A 23,825-nucleotide genomic window follows, 5' to 3' on the forward strand; every position below is an offset into this window, starting at 1 on the left:
TCCATTTTTTTTGTCCTTTTCCATTCTCCTGATCATCAGTGTGGTCGGCCTCCGTAGCGCCCCTCATGGTGAAAAAATTGCTTTTATAAGTGATGGAGGAATCCTCCTCAATTCACTCTGCCAAACATCCATTCTGCTATTCCTTCAAGAGAAGCCACCGGGCGAGAGTTTGTGTGTAAAGGCTTTCTTTCGATAAAAGAGTATGGCCTTTAAGTATAAGCAGACTTCTTTGTCTTACTGCCAGAAGTCATTTATATCTCCCGGATTAGTGGAAGTGAGAGCAAAGCAACAGGGCCTGATGTTTTCCAAAACACACTGCAGTTAAAACAAGAGGGTTGTTCTGAGACTGCTGTCTTGGGGTGGTGTACCCTCCAGAAAAGTGTTTAAATAGAGTGGGACGGGCAGAGACTAGAGCTAAATCATGCTCTTGCATCGTGCACATGAACTGAAACAGAGCGCTAAATAAGGTCAGGCTGCACACGTCCCCAGCCCACACGGGAGAAGCGCTTTTGATGTTTCTCAGATGTCTCTTGCTGGTGCCGTGCGCATTCGCTTGGCTCGAGCGACCTTCACAAGACTCTTGCGCCTTCTGAGTTGGTCACACACTAACTGGAGGCTCATCACATGGTTTGACCTCCTTGCGGTGTACGGTTCCTAGTGTGCGCAGGAAATGCGCCGATGTCAAGCGCAAGAGCGTGAATTATTAACCGGTGATGTAAGGAGCCGAGATGTCTGCTCCGATGTTATGACGCTCACCGAGTAAAGTGAACGCTTTGTGCAGTCAACCCTGCTGAACCGGGTCAGAAGCCATCAGCGCAACAAGGCTCCACACTCCACGCGGGCATGTGGGATCTCTCTCTAAACCCATCACGAATTCCTCGCTCTTGGCAGCCACTCAAGTCTTCGCCTCATACCCTCGATCTCTCTCTCTATCTCTGCGTTTCCCCTGTCCGTTCTCTCTCTCTTTTCATCAGAGCTGGCAGTGGAACTGTAGACTGCATTCTACACTAATTAACAGCCTTCAGAAGAGGACCACCAAACTGGTGAACTGGCACACTCTAAGCACACTTTGTGTTTTTTCCCCTCTCCAGTCAAATGCACACACTCCATGTCAGTGCGTATCAGGCAGCGACGGAGCCTCTGGGGGGAGCTCAGCAGGCGTCTGACCTGAACAGTCACCTATTCTGGATACATCAAGAGTGTTTCTTTAAAGAGTCAGAGAGTTCTTCCTTTCTCGTCTTATTACGGCAACACACTACATGATTTTAGCTCTGACTTTACCAAATATCCTAAGCGTTGGTGCTCTAACATAACCACAATGCGAACATGACGGTTCATAGAAACACAGTTGATAAATCAATTAAACAATAGATGTGTGGAAGAAAAATACTAGTCAAGGATGAGAGAATTTTCAGTTTTGGGTGGGGTCTCCCTTAAATATCTAAACCTGTCTGCAACAAGTCACGTGGTGTCAAACGTGTTTTAACTTAAACTGACATTGGTAACAACAGACAGTTGTGCGGTGTGAAAATAACAGAAATCTGACAGCTTTCTGCTGAAAGTCATATAATTCTCCCTAAAATTAATGTTATGACATAAATTACAGAGTCTGTGTTTTGGGGGGTAGAGTATTGTTTTGGAGATCATTGACTTTCATTGCATAGAACAGAAAATAGCGTAAACATTCTTCAAAATATGTTCTTTTATGCACTACAGAAGAAAATGACATAGAGGTTTGGAATGAGATAAGTTAATACAATAAGAAATATATATTTTTTTATTTTATTTTACGTAAACGGTTCCTTTAAAGCCCAAAAGTACACTTTGTTTTTTATCCATTCTTTTTGGGTAAACCAAAATTATCGGTCTTAAAAAATATGAAGTTTATCATTGGCAATCATTTAACTAGTGCTCCAGCACAGCTATGATGTTTACTATTGAAAACTGCTGGCCAACCAGGGGAATTTTTCTGTTGGAGCTGGTTGCAATTCTTTCTAATTAAGAAACCTGGTGGGAACACCATTGAACCAGCATCTCATCCTGAGCCCTAGCATCCAAAACACAACACATGCCTAAAAATGTCTGGGAAATGAATTGATATGCTAGAAAGAGCAACACGTTTTAAGACAGATAATTGCTAACTGGAGTTTGGAGCTTATCGCATCTGCACAAGCATTTGTGGAATTTGAGGCTACCAAGAGGATCAAGACTAAAGACAACGAGTTCATCTGAGCCTCAACAAGGAAGTAGGGCAGCAGTAAGAGAAACACTCAGCATAGCGGCACACAGTTGCATGCAGGCAGGGTGAATGACTTCGTCTCTGTGTGTGTTGGGCAGCAGGCCTCATTAGAGGCACATAGACACGTGGAGCAAGGGCGACAGAAGCCCCGCAGATGCAGCGAAGGCACCCAGGCCCTGCTCTCAAAATCCAAAGCCCAGACAAAACCACATTGTTTGAGGATTTATGGGAAGGCTTATGGCCTCCATGAAAACAAGGCCCCCTCTGAAAGACACACACTGAGTCGGTGTGATGACAGTCCCTCAATGGTTAGGGGAGAACAGTAAGCAGTGTGGGTCTGTGAGAGAGAGAGACGGATGAGGACTGTGAATCAAACTGGAGGAAGATGACACTTGAAGGGTTCTGGTGGTGGCAGGAGGGGGGCTCGCAACCAAACAGCTGCGTGACGGGAAAGCGCAAGAGGAAGCAATCTGTGAACATACTGTTTGATATCTGAATGGGAGCGGGGGAAACTAGAGAGATCCAGCTACAAGCTAAAGACTCAGTTAAGAGTTATAGGAAATGGCTTGAAACAACAGAAACATAGTGAGGTTTAAGAGTTGGCTCTTTATTCGAAACCAAACAACCACTCTATTTACGATGTCTGGTGCGTGAAGACTAAGAAACGATTCAGAGACGGGTGATTGACTAAAAATGAATCCCAAGAAGCAGTTCACACATACAATAGCTTTAGTACACCTCTTATACAGTTACCATATTTTATATTTCTGCTTTTAAATTTCATTCTGATATTTGTGATTGGGTGTTAAGTCAAACATTTCAGAGTGACACAACTGTCCTAATATAATGAAAGAAAAGTAGTTTAGCATAATTTAATAATCACACCTGCTTATTAATATTTGAAAAACTTCTCAGACACTTATACGAGTCTTAATTATCCTAAAAAGCCCAATGTTTTGACCTTTAAAATGTCATGTGGTGCGACTTCTAAAAACATTATGAATAAATCACATGATTCCTGAAAATAATGATTGTGAAGATGAATCACATATTCATAAGAATTTTTTTTTATTGGTTATATGGTTACACCACATGACATGAATTTTTATGTCATTAACGCCATGTTAATCTTTTCTTTAAAATGGTATGAAAGTTTTTCAAAACCAAAATGAAACCAACATGACTATCACAAATATATTATATTTACACAATGAATTGAGTACACCTTATCTATAATGAACAGATTTTTTAGTTTCTATTTTAAAATTCATTTTGATATGTTTGGTGGGGTGTGAAGTAAGAGTGACACAACTGTCCTCGTATAAAAGTCTCTTAAAACGGCTGATAATTTGCCACCACAAAAATGTTCGAATCTTTAGGAATTAATAATTCATGATAGATTTACATAGGAAACATTTAAAACATTTTGGGAAATAATTTTAAAAATGTGTATTCTAATGTGTATTCAAAGTGAAAGAAAATCAAGTAATACTTTTTACTTGATGGTTACACCATATGACATTTTTTGAGTCATTCGCCTTTTCTTGAAAAGGGCATCAAAGTTTTTCACAACCATATGAATCCACGCATTTGGCCAAAGATTTAAACTAGATTTTAAAAAGACTTTTACTTGTATTATGGACATAATACGTCATTGGCCCAGATATCAATTCAAAAGAAGACAGAGAGATCAATAAAATGATATATAATAGACCCCAATAAGTGCTTTACCAGTAGCTAATTCATTTCATGCGGCCCTCCCAAGTTGTTACACTTAACAGATACAATACCGCCATGACAAAGGCACCCACACCGGCTCCGCAACCCTGCGAACTAGCGTGCAACTGTGCATCGCTCAACAACAGGAGCAGGGTGTGTCGAGTTTAAAGCTGGATCCCTGCATGGTCTCAATGGTGTTCTTGTGTTCGGCACCGCGGAGGTGACTAGCTATCAGGGCCCCGTACACAGCGCACAGCGCTCGCTTTTTCCATTCTGTCAGCACCGAGCAGCACACTGGTTCCTTCCAAAACCTAGCGTCACTTCATTAAATGACTTCAGACTTTTGGCAGAGGCAGTGGGAAAAGTCTATATTAACTGTGCGCGAGATCCACAAAGTGGCCAACAAAGGCTCTGGTTGTTCCCCCTGTAAGAGTTTGCTGTGCCGGGGAGGGGTTTTGGGACCTTTAGGGGTACCTGCCGGTTCCACAGAATGCAGTGCCTTTTTTTAAGAAGCCGAGGAATAACCAAAACTGTGTGATGACATCATACCCAGTGATGCATCTGATTGGTCCGCTGGGTGACACTCTCAAACAGGACTCTACCTGGCTGATGAATCGCAGCATTTGTGCTTATTCATACCGTGAGGTCATTACTTTACATAGCTGATGTAAAGCTGACCGTCGACGTCCCTGTAACAGGCCTGGCCTTCAGAAACTAGGCCTCAGCGATGGTGACGAACAGGCTGGCAGTTCCATCCAAACAGAAAACCACAGATGGCGATTTTCAAAACCAGCGGTTCAATTTTGACTGAACAGTCGCTTGCGGTCCCCTTCACAGAAGGATCTATTGAGCGCTTGTGACAGAAGTATTTACACAACTTATTGAGTGTTAAAGGCCTCTCTCTCATTCTCAGTGTTATTGAACTTGAGCAATAGACACTTTCAAACGCTTGTTCTCACAACTGGCTATGAAGAAAAGCTTGATTATTCAGCTGGGTGCCGTTTTTTGCTTCTCAGGCCAGTCCCATATCTGTTTCTCATGAAGCGCGGTGGTAAAATCAGGCAAAAACTATCGCAGCACAATAGCCACCTTTTAGAGCTCTGTGAGCATCAGACATGGCTTGAGTTCTGTGGCAGAGAAGCAGTGATGTCAGGATTTACTGTTTGTTTGTGGGAGAGCTGGAATTAAGGTGAAATAAGGAGTGGTGAGAGAGAAGGGACAGTGTAGAAACAGCGGGATTGTGGGAAAGAGTCGACGTGCCCTCAGGTTCCCATACAGTGGCATACGCTGTGCTGCCTGCCTTCTCTGTGTACACATACACATACACATTTATCCTGCTATCTAAATGGACACACAGTTCTTATATACAGCAGTATTGTTACTACACATTAAAGCTAACACAAATCAGAGGCACCGTGGCCATTTAAACATGCTATTTCAGAGCCAAGTGGTTTACAAACGCAACTTCCAATTTATTATTTCTCCAATTGATGAATCTGATTGTAGTGTTTACATGAATGCTAAATTAAGTAATCGGGTTGATGCACACGTTTATGTCACAAGCTTAAAATCAGAATAGATTTTAAAAAGAATTTACATGTGCACACTGCACAAATATAGAGTTTCTTCACTGTGTTGCACAGAATAACCACTCTCCTACACGGCTTCTTTATTTGTTTTAACAGCAGAATTCATATTTATCCATTTATAGATAAATATAGTCTACATCAGGGGTAGTCAATGTCGGTCCTGGAGTGCCAATGTCCTGCAGAGTTTAGTTCCAACCCTGAAAAAAAAAAAACAACTCACTTGTCTGCAGCCTTAGAAATCCTGAAGAACTTGATTAACTTGTTCAGGTGTGTTTGATTAGGGTTAGAGCTAAACTCTGCAGGACAGCAGCACTTCAGGACCGACATTGCCTACCCCTGGCCTACATATAAACCGCTGTGCCCTGCTGCTCATATTCATCATGCAAAAAAAATAAAATTTGCTACCCCTGCCCACCAAACCCAGTTTGCCTGTAGATGAGTATCCAAAACATGGTTGTCCTGTTCCACTTCACAGTTGCTGAATGAAAGAGGAGTATTATAATGACAGGACACGCATTTATACAACACTTTATTCAAAAAGGAAGAGCCATCATACGCCATTACGTAATTTCTGTGTCATTGCACATGCACAGTCCTCTCAGTTTCATGGTTCAATCCAATCGAGTGTTTACATGCACTCTCAATCGTGTTAGAAGAGGAATAAACCACCCCCTACAATGGCTACGTTTACATGCACCCAAATAATCAGTTTGTAATCGGATTGGCGGCTCAATCGGACTGAAAAAATTCATATAAACACCTTAATCAATCCAATTGAGCTCGATCCGAATTAAATTTCGATCTGATTGAAGGGGGTTGGGTTTATTCCTCCTCCAATATTATTGAGAGTTAAAACTATTGGATCGGATTGAACCACGAAACTAAAAGAACTGCGCATGTGCAAGGATGCAGAAATAACGTTATGACATATGACGCACGGAACAAGCGGCTCTTCCTTTTAAATAAAGAGTTGTATAAATGCATGTCCCGTCTTTATCAAACTGGAGCAGGACACTCATCCACAGGCACGTAGTCACTGACATATTCAAGAAACCAGTCATGGCATGACATGGTGCATTATCCTGCTGGAAGTAGCCATCAGAAGATGAGTACACTGTAGTCATAAAGAGATGGACATGGTCAGCAACAATAATCCGGTAGGCTGTGATGTTTAAACGATGCTCAGTTGGTATTAAGGGGCCCAAAGTGTGCCAAGAAAATATCTCCAACCCCATTACACCACCACCATCAGCCTGAACCATTGAGACAAGGCAGGATGGATCCATGCTTTCAGGGTATTTACACCAAATTCTGACCCTAAAACCCTCTATGGAAACCTTGGCAATTAAATCGCCATTGGCTAGAAAATATTTTAGTTTACAAATATATCTGTCCTAAACTTAGCCTCCAACTAACACAATGGCGTGTAAAATCTGAGAATTGATTAGCCATTGGCTAATATTAGACATCATTTAGTTGCCAGAATGAAGATTTAGTTTTACTGATTTACACACATATACATATACATATACATATATATATATACACACACACACACACACACACATTAGTGATGTCCACAGATGGCCCCGACATGCACAATTATGAATTCAAACCTCAAGGATGTACTGTAGAAGTCAATACATGAATGCTTTGATTCACAAGCAGAAACGCATACTTTCTAAATGTGCCACAGATTTCTGAAACCACACACACACACAAACACACACTCATTCCCTAAACAAGCTTTGATAAAAGATGATAATGAGCGTTAAAAGCAGAAAAAGACCAGCTGGTTTATACTGGTCAAGAAAACTTGCTAGTTAAGCAAACCAGCATCCAACGTACAACAGAGGACCAAGCAAAGTGATTTCCCACAGAAGTGAATTACAATATTTACTTCCTGTCGACAGGCACTCCTGTGTGTGACCACTGTGACTCTGATTCATTTATTTGTTCTAATTAAGAGAGGCTACAGTCAGCCCGGCCTGATTAAGCTGTTGATTTTAGCGGGCAGCTGTGGAGAGCGAGCTAATTAAGAGCAGTCTGCTTCAACAGGAAGGTGAGGAGGTCTACAGCGGAGTTTTCTGCTGACTGCCCGTTTATACGTATACAATCCTCTCAGTCTGACGCACACTCTCTAGCCACATCCATAGCTTCTCATTTAGAGACAGAAACCTCTCTCTGTCTCACATAAGCATCTAGCACTGTCTCTCAATGAGCTGCATTAATCCCACACTTTGCGGGTAGACGCCAGGGTCTCATTTCAAACGCTTAGTATTTCACTATGTGTGTGGGTATGTACAGTAGGTCACAGAACCTCGGATCCTGTGTGTCAATAATGACACTTTATTCATTATTTTTCAGTCTTGGACCACAAACGGCTCAGGTATAGGTAATATCCTGGCTGCTTCTTGTTAACGTGGCAGATATAAAAAAAAAGAAGAAAAAAAAACTAGCGTCCTCTAGCAGTGAATATGACAGTGCTTTATACATTCTGCCAAAGGAAGCAGAGGGTTATCAAGTACTAAAGTTCAGAAATTAGGGAAAATCCCTCTTTGAAGAGCACCAATCATCAGTTGAGTAGGTGTTTGCTGCCACCTACTGGAAAACAAGTGGTAAAGCGGTACAATGGATCCATATTTATATGCACACACATTTATATACATACACACACACACATTTTTTTGGTCATTCTCCTTGTTATTATTTCTCATAGATATTTAAGATATTTTGTTAAGTGTTGCAACAAAATTAAAATATTTAAAATATAATTTAATAAGAACACTTTTACAGTATTGTTATTGTTCATTAAATATAAAAGAAAAACTGTGGAAATTGTTTTCTGTAAGTAAAATAAAGTTTAAATAAAATAATCTGAAAAAAAAAACTTTTATTTAAAATACATTTAAAAAATTGAACAGAAATACAAATGTTGTCTTGGCAACCAACTGAAATAAGTTAAGGTTGCTACTAAACTTACTAAACTTATTATTATTGTTACTAAAACTAAAATGAAAAATAAATTAAATATCTGGCCTATATATAATTTTTTAACTAATCAAAATGACAAAAGTACATAAAAAAAATTACTAAAACTTAAGCTAAAATGTAAATTAAAACTTAAAATATAAAAATAATAATACAATAATAATAAAAAAGAAAATTATAAACTACTACCAATAGTTACTACTGATAACACTGTTGATGTATTAATTATTTATCACATTCATTCATGTAAAATTAGAAGCAAAATATGAACAAATATTGCATGAACAAAACGGCTTTCAATATTTATTTACTTACAGTAAACAGAAAATGTGTCACCAAACTGACTAAGTGTTACGCAAACATTTATGTCCCTGACCACAATCTTTCATCCACCAGAGGGCAGCATTTTCAAACAAATGACTCAGGTTTCCGTATTCCTTTGTGTAAGGTTAGGCTGTCATGTTCTTTGTTGAGTTTAAACTAAACATGATTTCATAATTTTAGATAATGTTTACAGCACAAATTGAAAGAGAGGAGTCAAACCAGATTGAAAGATTTTACTAAAGGGATAGAGTAAAAATTCCCATGTATGATTTGAGCCATGCTTTTCCTGTTTATAATACAAACCATTTACCATAATGAATAACTCACACTTCAGAGATTTTTTGCTCAGCAACTTCCCGGGGGAATTTATTACTGTTTTTCTGACTAATAGGTTATGATTCACCTCAAGGTTCTTTCTCATCCTAACTAACCATGCTTGCTATTGTGACTTTCGGCCTGCTTAAAGGTACAATGTAATAAGGTACTACTGTTTGAAAACTGCTTTTAAACTATATGTATTGTGTTAGTATGTGTATACACACACACACACATATATATATATATATATATATATATATATATATATATATATATATATATATATATATATATATATATACACACACACACACACACACACACACACATACACATACATAAATTCATGTATATATGTGGAATTATACAATAATATTAGTATTACATAATATCATCACCGAAAAAAGGCCAGCTAGTCAATGAAAAGGTAACAGTATAGATGTTATTTCAAAATAATTATTCATACTACTATGATGATTAAGGCCTATTTATGGCAATATTTGTCTCACAAATTCCTCTTTAATATTTATTTATTTTCATTAGCATAGATTCCAGGAAACAATGACGTTGAGTTTCCCCAGATGAGCCTGTCATGCTACCCACAAACAGCTGCTCAGAAGACAACTACCGTCATTTCCGCTTCAGAAGAACAACAAACAAAACAAAGAAGTGAACGGTATGAGTGTGCGGATGCTCACGTATATATATATATATATATATATATATATATATATATATATATATATATATATATATATATATATATATATATATATATATATATATATATATATATACACACATCTAGTGTTTTAAAATATGATTTCGTATGCCGTTCTTCCAAACCGAGACACAGATCTTGCAAGTGACAGAAAGTCAGCAAATGTCATTTCTCAGAAACCAGGTCTCTTTGAAACCACAGCAGGTGACAGTATGCATGCGTAGGAGATAAATCAACCATAACGGCCCCACCGAAAGATCAGCCATTTTGCTTTTAACCCAAGACGTGTGCTTTAACACTCTTGATAGAAATCAGGCATATTTTGACTTTCCTTTGAAATAATAAAGAATAAAAATAAGTAACTCTGTCCTGTCAAATACACTGCTGGGATGCAATGTGGGGACAACTAAGTGTTCAGCTTGCTCTCTGAATGACAAAGACCTGCATCTGTGTCAGGAGTCAGAGACACTGTGTTCCTGATCGAGCTCCCCGGCAGGAAGCTACAATCCCCCGCACCCATCCTTCCCCTCCTCCTCTTCCTCAGGAGAGAGGACTCTGGATGAACGCTGTGCGTGCAGCGCCGAGGCTCTAAAATGAAGGCTGTACCCACATCCTGTGTTCATGTTCAATGTCTTAAACGAGCACCTGCCTGCCCTGCCCCTCGCCTTCTGCAATTACCCAAAAACTGAAACTGCTGAGGCATTTTCTGTTTGGTTTTTGGGGTTGTGCTTGCATTCGGAAAAGCATCTGTTGGCCCAATTTCTCAGAGGAAACACTGCATAAATAACTAAAGCAAACAAACGCTGAAGAAAAAGTAATTGAATGCCATTTACCTTCCAGCAATGAGGATGTTGAAACTTGACAGTGCACTTGGAAGCATCCATTGTGTTGTTATTAGAAATGACTCCCCGGGCTGAATATTACACAATCAAACCAAATAGACACAGCTGGATTAGTTCAGCAACTGAGCCAAAATTTGTTCTTAAATGGATTTTAATAACAGCCAAGGTATTTTACTCTGGCCTGCTTGGGACACCATTCACAGTTCAGGGACCTGCCCATATTGGGTCTCTACAAATAGTCACATACATGGGCCTGATGATAGAAATGTGATTTTTATTAGGGCCCGAGCACCGAGGTGCGAGGACCCTCTTGTATCTGCTTTGTTTTTTATTATTATTATTCTTCTTCTTCTTCTTCTTCTCCCGAATGAATCGCATTTTTGAGGGCTTTAACATGCTCAAAAAGTCATGAAACTTTGCACACTCGTCAAACCTGGTGAAAATTTTCGTCTGATATAGGATTCAGAAGAGGGTGTGGCAAAATGGCTCGACAGCGCCACCTATACCAAGAAAATCAACAGCCTTCCAGCTATGTTTCACGTACATGCACGAAAATTGGCACACATATGTAACACACCAATACCTACAAAAAAGACTCTTGGAGCGAAATTCTAAACCCAACAGGAAGTCGGTTATTTTTAATATTATGAGCATATTTTGTGTAATTTTGGTCATTTCCATGTGTTGTATTTTAACGAACTCCTCCTAGAGAGTTCTTCAAATCAACACCAAATTTGGTATGCCTAATCTAAAGGCCTTTGCGATGTTAAATTGCGAAGATCCTGACTTTTCGTTGAAGGGCGTGTCCGTGGCGGCCTGGCGAATTTCGATGATTCGCCATGAAAAATGAAGTTGCTATAACTCACACATACAATGACCAATCTGCCCCAAACTTCACATGTTTGATGAGACTCCAAACCTGAACAGATTGACATGCCCATATTCAGTTATAGTCATAGCGCCACCTATTGGCAACAGGAAGTGACATATTTTACGCTGCGACGAACTACTCCTAGAAATTTTATGACATCAATGTCTTTTTTGTGGTCAGTCTAATCTAAAGGCCTGTGCGATGTTCAGTTGTGAAGATCTTGAGTTTTCGTTAAAAGGCTTGTTCATGGCGCCGCGACGAAGTTCGATGTCTCGCCATGCGAATAAAAGATGTTATAACTCAGGCATAAAATGTCCGATCTTCCCCAAACTTCACATGTGTGATAAGAGTCCTGGCCTGAACAGATCTTCAGGCCAATATTCCACCGGGTGTGGCAGAATGGCTCTATAGCGCCACCTATACACTTTCAACGGAGTGCGCCTCGAGCTATGTTTCACATACATGTACAAAAATTGGTACACACATGTAACACTCCAATACCTACAAAAAAGTCTCTTGGTACGAAATCCGGATCCCAACAGGAAGTCGGTTATTTTGAATTTTCCCTTCAAAATTGGTGTTGTTTTTGCCATTTTCAGGGGTTGTACTTTAACGAACTCCTGCTAGAGATTTATTCAGATCAACACCAAACTTGGTCAGTGTAATCTAAAGCCCTTTGCGATAATAAATTGCGAAGGACTTGAGGTTTCGTTAAAGGGCGGGTCCATGGCGGCCTGACAAATTTTGATGTTTCGCCATGAAAAAGGAAGTTGCTGTAACTCAGACATACAATGTCCAATCTGCCCCAAACTTCACATGTTGGATAAGACTCTTGACCTGAACAGATCTACATGCCAATATTCAGTTATAGTCATAACGCCACCTATTGGCAACAGGAAGTTACATATTTTACACTGCGACAAACTACTCCTAGAAATTTTATGACATCAATGTCTTTTTTGTGGTCAGTCTAATCTAAAGACCTGTGTGATGTTCAGTTGTGAAGATCTTGAGTTTTTGTTAAAAGGCGTGTCCATGGCGCCGTGACGAAGTTCGATGTCTCGCCATGGGAATAAAAGATGTTATAACTCAGGCATAAAATGTCCGATCTTCCCCAAACTTCACGTGTGTGATAAGGGTCCTGGCCTGAACACATCTGAAGGCCAATATTCCATTATAATGATAGCGCCACCTGCTGGCAACAGGAAGATTGGCACATATATGGGATATACTTTGATATATTCAACTTATATTTAGGACATTAAATGCATATTTCTCAACGTTCACCTTTTTACTAAAGCCACACGATGGCGGTGAGCCCGGGTGCGAGGGCCCGTTCATCGCTGCTTGCAGCTTTAATTTTATTTTTTATTTTTGTTTTTTTAAACCTGAGTCAAGAGATTATTAGAAATATAAAATGATGTAATCATTTTGGAATTATAAATATATAAAAAAAACATTTTATAGAAAATACTGTATTTGATGGCTTAATTTAATGACAAAAAAAATTGTCAAATGGAACCATAATGTAAAATAATAAAAAAAAAATTAAACCTTAAATAGACTAACAACTTTCTCAATGTCAAAAATCATTTAAAATTTTGAACTCTTATAAAAGATGAATCATGAATATCTAAAGTAAAAGATCTTGACAATAACAAAATCTGTTCTTTCCATAAAAAGATGTTATATAATAAAAACTACCACATGACAAAAAAAAAATCTTATTTGGTTTTATTGCTTATTGTTAGTTATGCCACACTGACTTTGATTTACAAAGTTAACCTAATTTAAACATAAAAAAAAGCTTCACTAATATCTGAGTGTAAAATCTGTGTAATATCTAATAGAAGTGTAATAAATGACAAAATAGGTAAAAATATGTCACATTACAACAAAACACATTCTTACATTTAGCCTATTGGTTATTCCACACTGACTTTGATTTACAAAGTATTAAAAACTATATTTTTAAATTACTTCACTACTTAATTATTTTTAAATAACTAATGTAATCAAATTTCTTGACATTAACAACATTTCAAGGACAAAATAAATGTTTTTTAAAACAATGGCACATGACAACAAAATGGGCTTTTCTATTGGTAATTCCTTACTGACTTTGATAAAAAATTGCTCTTCACATCCTTCACATTTTGAACCATACGTTTGCTTTCATACATCTTTAAGAGCCCTGAAAATGTGGACTTAACATTCTGACCTCTGAAGTTCAAGATTGTTAAAATAATAATGAAAACAAAGCGCAAAGCCGCCCACCGATGCTCCCCGGGGCTCAATTGCGCAAGAGTTTATCACTTACGATAAGGATCTCATTACGCTTCGTTCTTTTACAAAAGAATAGAGAACAAAAATTGACCACCTTAGTATGAGTATCCCTTTAGTTACTCCTAAAGCTAACGTTACTCTCTGTGTCACAACAAACAGAGATTTAGCCAAATACACCAGCGTTCACTATTTTTCACCGACAAACGTCCCGGATGTCTGCCAACATTGTTAGTTGCGCTCGTTCTTTCAGAGATGAAAAAAGTGCTCGTATCAACGACATGACAAACATTTAAGCTCAGAAAACCTTTAAAGATTTTAAACACGCTCCCTACCTGATTGAATGATTTTCTGGCGGTCCTCAGCACGCGACATCCTCTCGTAGTAAAGTTTTCATCCAGCGTGCGACTGTGTTGTTTACAAAGTACTGAGCGGAATCCCGATTGGTCCGGGTCGAGCCAAGGCGACGCCCCGACCCTCAAACCCCATCTGACGCGACGCGACAAACTTGTAATCAACGCCGATAATTTCACCGCGTCGCAGAGTTATTAGAACCGCTGTAGTTTGTCGCGTCGCTTGCAGTTTATATATGTGTATGTAGTCAGAGAGTTGCGCTTTTAAATCAACTGTAATGATCAGATTTTGCACAAGGTGGTGCCATTGTCAACCTTCTCCTCAAAGTTTCAGGACTAGCAGATTAGAAGATTTAACATTATGTTTTATTCGGTATACTATATTATTCCTTTATACGCAACAAACACAGCAAGAATACAACGCAACAACATAAAAGTATATTAAATCATTTATTTTTAAAGTGACATTGTTCATGACCGGCAGGTATCCCCATACTTATAACATTATGCTAAATATTATAAAACAAAATGAATAATGAAATAATTCTTTATTTTTAAATTGTCATTAATTGTAAATATTTGTTGTACTGCCTATATATATATATATATATATATATATATATATATATATACTCACATTTCAGGAAAACTGCAATATTTTTTATTTGAACATTATATTTATGACATTACACAGACCCATTAAAAAAATATATATGTTGATGTGTAATGTCATAAATATAATGTTGAAATAAAAAATATTGCAGTGGTCCTAAAATGTGAGTTAAACATGTGTATTATGATTATGATGATGATTATATATACATAGATATCAAGAGTAACAAAATGTAGTAAAACATAATGAAATTAACAAACTTTTATATAAAAAAGTCACATTACAATAAAATGACTTCATACATATAGGTTTTCCAAATATTATTTAAAAAATGGAGCCACTGTTTATTAGTTAAAGGAATAAATACTATGTATGTAAATTATATTTACATACATTTCAGACTTATTTAAATGTTAGCCCTATATATTTTTTTATATATAAAACAAAAGTAATCTTAAAGTGTAAAAATGCAGTGAAAAAATGACATATACTTAGGATTTTTGTTTGTTTGTCTGCTTCCCATCATGCATGATGGCTGTTAAAGCATAAGTTTGACAAACACATTTACCAAATTCTAACCCAGAGGTGTTTCTATAGGTAAATTCTGGACAGCCTGTATTGAAAATATGGTGGGAAATGCATCTCAAACAAGACCAAACAAATTACTTTTTAAAAATTTTGCATAATAAATCCTAGTCTTTGAGGATTGACTTTAAATATGCGCTCGTCAGAAGGTTTAATCTACTGAATGGACTTTAAAAACTTTAATTTATTCATCTATAACTCGTTTCCTTCATTTAGTGCTTTTTATTATCATAAGACATTATCGTATTATATAATGATGTAGTGACTTGGCGTGCCTCGCGCTCAGTGTTTATGCGTGGCGTCACGGCATGCTCTCAGCGCCCCTCCTTCGCGTTCCTCTCGGTGTTGTTTCCGCATAATTAGACGGAATCCCCGCCCAACCCGATCCCAGCTTGGCTGCGTTGTTTGGGGACACAGTCCGAAGATGGCGACGGCCCAGCTGTACTGCGTCTGCCGGCAGCCGTACGATGTGAGCCGGTTTATGATCGAATGCGATATTTGCAAGGACTGGTTTCACGGCAGGTAAGGAATTCAACCGTGTCTTCGTCATCCGCTGCGTCTGAAAGGCAACAAAATACTCCGTATGAAATCCTATGGCACTTCGGGTTGTCAGTAAACCGTGCGTTGAGCTCGCTCGCTCGCACTGAGGCGATTTCACGCGGTGCTTTGTTAATCTCCCACTTTGCAGTTTTCACAATATAAACCCTCGTGTTACCCCTCTGTTAAAGCTTCGTTATTGCTTTGCAGTAACCTTGGATTGTTTTTCCACGGCTTCTCAAAAAAATCCGAGCAGCAAAAATGGGTTCATGTAGGGTTTTCTCAGAAGCTTTTGTGGCTAGGAGTTGCAGAGCATCAGCTGACATTAACCCCTTGTGTAGTTTTGTGTCACATAAAAGTAAATAAATGTCAGCATCGAAGTGCACGTGAGATTGTGGTGTGTCAGACGTCACGTGAAGGTTTATTAATGTTTCACACTTAAAAGCAGTTGGGTCAACGTGCTACATGTCAAACAGCAGAAACTAAAATGGAAACGTAAGATGAGAGAGAAACTATTTGGAACGAACTATCGGTCGATGTGGTGCTGAAACTTGCATGCTTTGAGTGAACTCGTGCATGATGTTTTCTTCAATACTTGTCAAAAAAAAATAAAATGTATATAAACTGTACTGGTTGTTGGAGGCATTAACAGAAAATATAAAGTATTGGAAGAGTCTTATAGGAATTCTGTAAGGAATTCGCGTTCAACATTAATTACATTCACTTGCCGAGCAACATCTGCTTATTTTATTTATGTATTTATTTATTTAATGGTTTGTTTTATTTTATGCAGCCCGTGTTGCGAATTGTATTGCTTTTAGCTCGTAAATTAAATGTCTAATACATGCAAGTTATTTCTTTGTTGGTTTTTCTACAGCAGTCATAATGTGAAGTGTGAGGAAACGTGGGGGGTTTCGATGAAAAGTTACACGGGGAATGGGATGTATGGGGGGGGGTAACTAAACAAAGACGTGTGGTTGAGTTTACTAGTTCAGACCGTTCCCTATTTCTCTCGTTAAATGTGCATTACTTATTGCTATAAAAGTAGCGTATAGTTTGGGGTTTTGCTAGGTTTTATTGGAGTAGTAAATATAAAAAGGAAAGTCACGTTTGTAACGGTGCTCAGCGCTTTAGGCTTCTGTGATTGTTTGGTCTTTTTGATTGACAGCTGGGGTCGGGCATTTAAATCCCTAGTTTTACAAATATGGGCATATGGTTCCTCCTCTTAAAGGGAGAGGTACCGTTTGTCGTGCGCAGCTCGGAGCTGAAGTCATGTGTGAAATGCTCAGGATAAAATTAGCTTGAACCATAAATATAGCCGAAAAGCCTGCAAGAACACTGCTTGTTTATAAGTGTGAAATTGCTGGATGGCGCGTTTTAGTTTGCTTGCGAACCTTTACACATTAATTGGGGAAAATGTTAGATGTATATATTAAATAAGTGTTGTAGATAAGCTAGGTGTGTATTATAGTTTTAAATTAATAGTTAACAAATATGAGAAAATGTTTTATAAATTATTTAAATTTACATTTAACATTTTGATTATTATTAATATTGAAATATATTTATATAAATGTGACATTAAAAATAGGAACTTTTATTACTATTATAGACAATTTATGTACATTTAAATGTATTTAAATCATTGCAAATCACACCACAGCTTTGGTCTGAATAAATAACAGCATATTAAAAGTCAGTCTGAAAGATCCTAAATTCCCCACCCTTACTATAAAATATAAATATTTAGCATGCTTTTCAGGCATTCTTGCAGTAGGCCTATGTGTTTGAATTGCAAGTGATGTTGAATTTTGCCAAGGGGTTTCTGTATCTTTGCATTACAGCATTGTGGTGTGTTGATAACGTGGACTAATCGAATTTTCATGATGCGTTGTTGATGTGCTCTGTTCTGTTACTCAAAGGTTCCATGTGGAACTGCTGCCCGCCACCAATGGGATTAAGCCGTCTAGCCGGTCACTCAGTCCTGGCTGTTATCTGGCTCCATGCACAGCCTGGTTTGGGAGGCAAGAGCCACTAGGGGTGAAGGACTCCGGGGATTACAAAACTCCTGATATTCATGACAAGAGGCCCAGTCGTACAGTTTCAGCCTTTCAAAAGCTGCCCATACATGCCTTACTTGTCAGGTGCAGGCCAGTTTTACAGCATTCACGGTGACCTTAGAAATGGAATGTTACTAATGGTTAGTTTATCCTCAGAAAATCCTCTTAAATCAGTTCTGAGGTCTGTGATTCTCAATGCGTCTCTGTCTTTTGAATAATTGGTGTATTTGCATGCATGATGCACGTGCGTGGGTGTGCTTGTAGGAGGAAAGATTGATGGAGGCCTCTCTGCCCAGAGGCAAGTTCAAAGCCCCATTCATCAATGTCCCCCTGAGGCTGAAAACACTGAGGAGAGATAGATGACTTCTGTCTTGTCAGCCCAGGTTTTTGTTACTTGGATTGGCCCGGTCAAAACGTCACCCCCATGTTTGTATGGGACATTAGGGATTCTTGATCATGATGATGATCCTGTGAACATGTGCGGTTTCACTAGAATATCAATTAGGATAAAATTATGTGATAATAATCTGATGGAATCTTATGTAAAGTTGCTTTTGCTAAAAGACAAAAAGAAAATATCTCCTCCATAAATACGATTACATGATTCTAAACACAAGTAGAGTAGATCTCTGGATATCAGTTTTCCATAGTCTTTAGTAACATTATTTGAGCTGTTTGTCAGATGGTTTTTTTTAAAGACTGCTTACGTTATGATTAACAGCCTTAGGTTGCCAACCTATTGATTTCAACACCACCATCATCTGTCATATCTGATAAGGGCTGTTATAGTATTTTAATGCATTGAAAAGGAAAAGTAGTTAGAGCTGTGGGAATGTCGCCTCAAACCAAGGTTGAAAGAAGTCTCTTCTTATGCTCCCCAAGGCTGCATTTATTTGATCAGAAATGCAGTACTGTGGAATATTATTAGAAATGACTGCTTTCTATTTTAAGATATTTGAAACTGTAATTTTTTTCCTGTGATGCAAAGTAGAATTTTCAGCATCATTACTTCACTCTTCAGTGTCACATGATCCTTCAGAAATGATTGTAATATACTGATTTGCTGCTCAAGAAACATAAGGGTCTATGCTATTTTCAGTGGCAGTTTACCGTCGTGTTTGTGTTTAGATCTCTAAACAAAGCAAGAGTTTGCAGCACAGTTGTGTCTGGAGGAAGTCCCCCAGCTATTGTTGGGGGTGATAGGTCTTGGCCAAGCTTGTGGGTTTGAAGGCAGTAAAAGCCTGGTTTCTCTGCTAAAATGCAGCTTCCTGTGCCATTACTCTCAGGGCTCGTCTGCGTTTAAGACAGGCGGTCGTTTTCCTTCACAGAGACAATAAGCTGGAGAGGTGAAGGTTTGGTTTATCTTTTCGTTGCCTTCATGTTTATGTTCTGGCTTCCTGCTGCTTCACTGTCTGTTTGCTGACTTTTTTTCTGCAGACAGTTTCCTGGCTTCATTTAGCAAATAAGTTCAAGCCACACATCATGATGTGGCAGTGGTCCTCTGTGTTCTTTGCAGTGGAGCTCTTTAAAGGGTTAGTTCGCCCAAAAATGAAATTATGTCATTAATAACTCACCCTTATGCTGTTCCAAACATGTAAGACCTCCTTTTATCTTCGGAACACAGTTTAAGATATTTTAGATTTAGTCCGAGAGCTCTCAGTCCCTCCATTGAAGCTGTGTGTACGGTCTACTGATGATGTTTTTTCTTACCTTTCTGGACATGGACAAAGTAGTCCATGTGACATCAGAGGGTCAGTTAGAATTTTTTGAAGCATCGAAAATACATTTTGGTCCAAAAATAGCAAAACGAATACTTATTCAGCCATTGTCTTCTCTTCCGTGTCTGTTGTGCGAGAGAGTTCAAATCAAAGCAGTCCTGGATATCCGGTTCGCCGAACGAATCATTCAGTTTCACCAAATCAAAACTGAATCGTTTTAAACGGTTTGCATCTCTAATACGCATTAATCCACAATGACTTAAGCTCGTTAACTTTAATGTGGCTGACACTCCCTCTGAGTTCAAAACAACCAATATCCCGGAGTTATGCATGCACTCAAACAGTACACTGACTGAACTGCTGTGATGAACACTGAGCCGAGCCAGATAACGAACAATAGACCTGACTCGTTCACGAGTGAAGAACCGTTGCATCGGTGTTTGGATCACCAGTAGTTCTTTCGGACAGTTCACCAGCTATTTTGCGCTCGACATAATGGCGTCATTTGCGCATGATCACTCCTAACACTAGCACAAGAATCCCGTTCTGAATAAATCACCAAAAGAATCCGTTCAGTTCACGACTGCTCTGTGGAGTCGGTAGCCTCTGCTGCACGCTGGAATCACAACTAGCGGCAGCTATCATCGAGCTCCTCGGTTCCACGAATCGGACGCGCTGACAGAAACGGTTCCTGACTCGTGAACAGATCAATATTTGTTCCGTGTAATCTGGCTCGGCTCGGTGTTCATCTTCACAGCAGTTCAGTCAGTGTACTGTTTGAGTGCATGAATTACTCCAGGATGTTGGTTTGTTTGAACTCAGAGGAGTGTCAGCCACATTAAAAAGTTAACCGCTTAAGTCATTTGTGGATTAATGCGTATTAGAGATGCGAACCGTTTAAAACGATTCAGTTCGATTTGGTGAACTGAATGATTCATTTCGCGAACCGGATATCCAGACTGCTTGATTTGAACTCTCTCTCACACAGACACGGAAGAGAAGACAATGCTGAATAAAGTCGTCGTTTTGCTATTTTGGACTAAAATGTATTTTCGATGCTTCAAAAAATTCCAACGGACCCTCTTGATGTCAACATGGACTACTTTGATGATGTTTTTCTACCTTTTCTGGACATGGACAGTATACCGTACACACAGCTTCAATGGAGGGTCTGAGAGCTCTCGGCCTAAATCAAAAATATTTTTAAACTGCGTTCCGAAGAAAAAAGGAGGTCTTACATGTTTGGAAAAGCATAAGGGTGAGTTATTAATGACATAATTTTCATTTTTGGGTGAACTATCCCTTTAAGACAAAGGGAATGGGTTCACCTCACAGTCCTGCTCAGCCACTTAGTCTTGCTCTTCTATCATTATACCCTCAAGCAAAGCACTTAACCTTAGTTTATTTCAGAGGACTGTCATTGTAATTAGAGTATAGGTCACACAGGATGGAAAGTGTCCACTAAATGATGAGTAACTCAAGCTTGGGACTTCTGGATACATACAAGAGGTCATCGTCAGGTTCTGCTTTGCTGTCCAACTCGGAAACCCTACACTTCCACATCAAATTTGGTCCACTATAAATTAAAGTCAAGTAAGTGAGCTAAAATTGATTCGTTTACCCAGTCCTGAGGTTATAGAACTGCACTTTAGGCTTTCAGCAGGTTAAACAAATGAGAATTCTATCATCATTTAATCACCATCTTGCCAATCCAAACTTATGCTGAGTTTTCACGTTGCTCTTTTCCATACAATGAACGTGTATGGTGACCATGAGGTTTCCCTAATTTTTGCAGGCGTGATCAAATCATCTCAAACGAAATCCATCCGATCTGTAATTTTGTGTGTGGAATGGTAAAAGAAGCATTTCCCCACACAAAATGTGTTCAGCGGAAGAAAGTAAGTAAAGCAGGTTTGGAACAACATGAGGGTGAGTAGGTGATGATGGCAGAATATTCATTTTTGGGTGGACAATCCCTTTAAGTGTTCTGAATCATTACATTTCCTTCCAATTCCCATTCCTAATTCTTTAGTAGCACAAATTAGGACTGGTTGTGATAGACTAAATAGACTTTAGAGTTCAAATTCTCCAAATTTTTATGCATGCTTTAGTCAACAAGGAGGCCTCAGGCTCAAACCATTGTACAAAGTGGGATTCTGAGACCATAATGGGATATATGGCTTACATACTGTGAGCTCTGCCTGTGATCTTGCCATCACCATGGAGATTCTTTTCATCTGCTTGCAGTCTACGTGAATGATTGGTTAAGCCTTCAGGAGATCTAATTGGTTTGTTAGGTTTATGCACTTGCAATTGCTCCTTCAAAGGAACCTTCAAGTATCTTCCAACCCATACCTTCTGCTACTAAATCCCTTGCTAGGTTCTACATTTGATGTAACAGGCTGCACAAAACCAGCCCTTACCTATTATCTCAGGAACCATCAGGAATATTTTGCGCTCTTACTGGGGGCCCAATGGGCACTTCTCCAAAAACGTGCAAATTGAGAAAAATGGCCACATCCTTATTGTTTGTTTGGACTTGTTCCATCTCCTGATGAAGCCTACATTTCCGCTGAGTAATGACTATGTCTATTCAGGATAAATGGCAGGTCATAAGAGCTCTGAGAGGAACGGCTGTTGTCAGAGCGTTCTTCAACCGTGGAAGAGGATCTCGCCCTTCACAGTCTTTATAAAAAGCCAATCAGTGTGCTCTCATGTCTTTTAAGGCCAAATCCCAATATCTTTTTAGGGCTTAAAGGCTCTTCCTTCCAGATTTATGATACTGATGGAACGGTGCCTAGAGGCTTGCATGTGTTGTTATTTCTCAAATCAGTCAGTTTTTAGTCAAAGAATCATCCAGTATGGTGATCTAGTACGTTTTGTCCATGTTGTTTTGTTGTGATATGCATCCTTTTTAGACAAAGGATTTGGACAGATGCAATGACATTCTGTTTCCCGTCAAGATTCCCCTCCACTCCTGACAAACATGCAATACCAGTGCAACAGCATAAGCCTTGGAAATGAGCAAATGCAATAGTCTGGTAAGATTTAAATGAATAAAATAACACTGAAACAAACAAGTCTGTTACTGCACCTCTCATACTTTAATGCTATTTATCATATTTCATGCTTGAACCACCCACTTAAAGATAAGTGCACGATTTAGCAAATCCCATGAGGTTTTGTGGAATCTGTTTATGACAAGGTTATAGATGTTGGCTTGCTTATCTACTTTAATTATATATGTATTCTCAGATATTTCCAAACCAGCATTAAAGGAAAGAAACGCTGGATAGTCAGCTAACTTCAAAGACAAGTTCGTAACAATTGTTGATAATGTTTGTGAATAAAACAATTTCACATTTTTGTGTACAAATAAATGAGCAATAAGCATTAATAAAAACATCAAGAAAAACAGTAACTCATACTATTTAACTTATTTCAAAATAGTAAAAGTAATCAGTTACTCGTTATTTATGTGAGTACTTGACTGCAACCCTGATTATTTCATCATTTGACTCTTCAGAGTGGAGACTTGTGAACAATATTGCACTTCATATTTTCTTTGCTTGTTGCATCATTCTCTCCTTCTGCTTCAATCTTCATATTACACTAGCAGCCCACCGATCCCTCATGATGTAAGCTCTCTTGAGGCCTGAACTCATTCAGATTCGGTCTTTTCTCTCCATGCACCCTGTTCTTTTCACCCGTCTTGCTTGCAACAGAATGTTTCAGCATCTGTTATCGTGCCTCAAAAACTCTTGAGTCAGATCTGTTTTTAGTGACGCAGTGTTCCTTACCACAGATTACTCCGATGTAGTAGGAGTAAATCTTTCTCACAGATTTGAGGAGAAAGCCAGTGTTTCGTCCTGCTGTAGGTCAAGAGCAGAGGCACTGTGATGTAATGATCTCCATGAGTCACTTCCTGCATGTCCTTTTTGGTTGTCTCATCACAGTCCACAAGTGAGAGTCTGAAGGAAAGGAGGGAGGGAAGTCCTTGGCCAGCATTGAGTGGCAGCTAGATCAGTTGTTCTGGCTCATTTGAAGAAATAAAAAATGTAC

At 38.8% G+C, this 23,825-nt stretch overlaps 1 protein-coding gene across 1 annotated transcript in view; it reads right to left on the reverse strand.

The window, feature by feature from the left end:
* LOC113066870 (G1/S-specific cyclin-D2-like) overlaps window positions 1-14,480 on the reverse strand; it is a 140,925-nt gene extending 126,445 nt beyond the window's left edge. Inside the window, exon 1 of the mRNA XM_026238957.1 lies at window positions 14,233-14,480. The gene's annotated coding sequence lies outside the window, so the exon portion shown is untranslated. The remainder of the gene's footprint in view (window positions 1-14,232) is intronic.
* Window positions 14,481-23,825: the final 9,345 nt, after the last annotated feature.

This window comes from Carassius auratus, chromosome 50, assembly GCF_003368295.1.
Source record: "Carassius auratus strain Wakin chromosome 50, ASM336829v1, whole genome shotgun sequence".
Lineage (NCBI taxonomy): Eukaryota > Metazoa > Chordata > Actinopteri > Cypriniformes > Cyprinidae > Carassius > Carassius auratus.